Source organism: Martes martes (genome assembly GCF_963455335.1).
Source record: "Martes martes genome assembly, chromosome: 5".
Classification (NCBI taxonomy): Eukaryota; Metazoa; Chordata; class Mammalia; order Carnivora; family Mustelidae; genus Martes; species Martes martes.
Genome location: NC_137892.1, coordinates 16,694,087 through 16,696,109, shown reverse-complemented (window position 1 = coordinate 16,696,109; position 2,023 = coordinate 16,694,087). Strand labels below are relative to the sequence as shown.

The 2,023-nt window shown below is 38.2% G+C and overlaps 1 pseudogene across 1 annotated transcript; it reads right to left on the bottom strand.

The window, feature by feature from the left end:
* Positions 1-840: 840 nt before the first annotated feature.
* On the bottom strand, positions 841-1,757 carry LOC308342702 (olfactory receptor 2T2-like; annotated as a pseudogene). The gene has a single exon. The product of its transcript is annotated as an olfactory receptor 2T2-like (transcript).
* Between the last annotated feature and the right edge of the window lie 266 nt (positions 1,758-2,023).

Below are 2,023 nucleotides of genomic sequence, written 5' to 3'. Positions count from 1 at the left end.
GATACATATGTGATACATATGTCACATATATCACATATTATATTCATTCTCCTCTCTTGGAGAGTGAATGAATTCTGTTCTGCTTGTGGTTTTACTCTTTGAAGAATTCTTTGTCACCCACATCACAGGCCACCCCAGCAGGGCATGAGTGCAAGTTTTTGAAGATTTTAGCCATGTTGCCATCTGAATGACAGAAGTCATATCTTATTCAACTAGTAAATGTCTATTGATTTCCATGAACATATGAAACTCTATGTGAATAAAGGCATGATAACTACCCATAGTTTAATTTCAGTAGTTAGAGAATACAAACATTCATAAAAGATGACTAAGAATACAGAAACCAAAATACAATTAAATTATTTTCATAAAGTTTTCCTAAATAAAGCTGCTACATTATCATTAGAAAAAAATTAATTTATATGAATGTTTGACATTAAATCCTCAAGGATATGGTGACTGCTCCTTGCAATTTCTGTTCAAAAATTGATCAGTAATATAGATGCAAAAGACACATAAACCTGTGTAACATAAAAATATTTATTCAGTACTCTTAAAAGGGGCATTTGGCCCATTTGGGATTATTTATGGTGTTACTTGAAGAGAATGCTGTCTGGAAAAAGTTTTACAGTGAATCCAGACTAGAGAATTGGCCAATTATGATACTTGTAGTCTTCGCTTATTGTTCCTAAGTGATTCTTGCAAAGAGATGATTTTACCTATTGATAATTCAGGATTACTAAAATCACAGTGAATAATTTTCCAGAATCAAAAGCATATTTTATGGAATAAATGTGTGCCAGTGACTACAACACAAATGATGTTTGTATCTGGCCCTCTCTAGTATTTCCTGGACAAATCCAGCACTCTCATTCTCCGAGAGGAGGGGCATCTTCCCAGCATTTTCTTAGAGCTGTGACCACATCTTTATTCCTCAAACTGTATATGAGTGGGTTGAGCATTGGGGTGAGGATGGTATAGAAGGTGGATACAAACTTGTCTTTCTCTGGTGTGTGGTAAGAATGGGGCAGCACATTTGTGTAGAAGGCTTTATGCCAGCCTGCAGCAGAGTTCATCTAATGGATGGCAAGCAGGATGCATTTATAGGAAACAGAGATGATGGATATAGGGATGAGCAGCATTAGCACATAGCAGGCATACATCAGAGTCTCATAGAGTGATGTAACAACACATGACATTTTTAGTACTGCTGAAATCTCACAGAAAAAGTGATTAATTTCTCGGGAAATTAATCAGTAGGGGAAACTCATAGTGAAGGGGGTCAGCACAAATCCATCTAAGGAGCCACCAAGCCAGGAGCCCACCACATGAATAAACAAATCCTGCAGTTCATGAGGAGAGGATATCCCAGGAGTTTGCACACAGCCACACACCAGTCAGAGGCCATGAGGCCCAGCAAGAAAAATTCACCTCCAATTAGGGTTAAGTAGAGGAAGATCTGAAGTATGCATACCAAAAGGGAGATGATCTTTTCCTTGGATAGAAGATCTTGCAGCATTTGGGAAGATTATGCAAATGTAAACTGTGTCCATGAAAGCCGGCTGAGTAAAAAGTACATGGGTGAATGGAGGTGAGAGTCCACATGGATGAGCAGAATCATGATCACATTGGCTGTTACAGCCACCAAAAAAAAAAAAAAATGGAGAAGACCACTGCAAAGATAAGCCTGGGAATGCAGGATGTGTGATGAGGCCCATGAGGATAAAGTTGGTGGTGTTCTGGAGAATGGCCTTCATGCTCATGCCACATGGTAGCTCCTGGGGCTCCAAAGGCAAAATGTTGCAAGGTTAATTAATAATTGATATTTGGGCAGGGCCAACTGTGGGTAATATGTCAGAAGCATCATGGGATAAAGGAAAGAATATAGAATTCAGAATAATTTTGAATTGTAGTTTCAATATTGGTATAATTATGGTCTATGTGATACTAGACAGATAAACTATAACGCTTTCATTATCTGTGAAAGGTAATCATATATCTATATCTCTGTGGGCTGGGCATG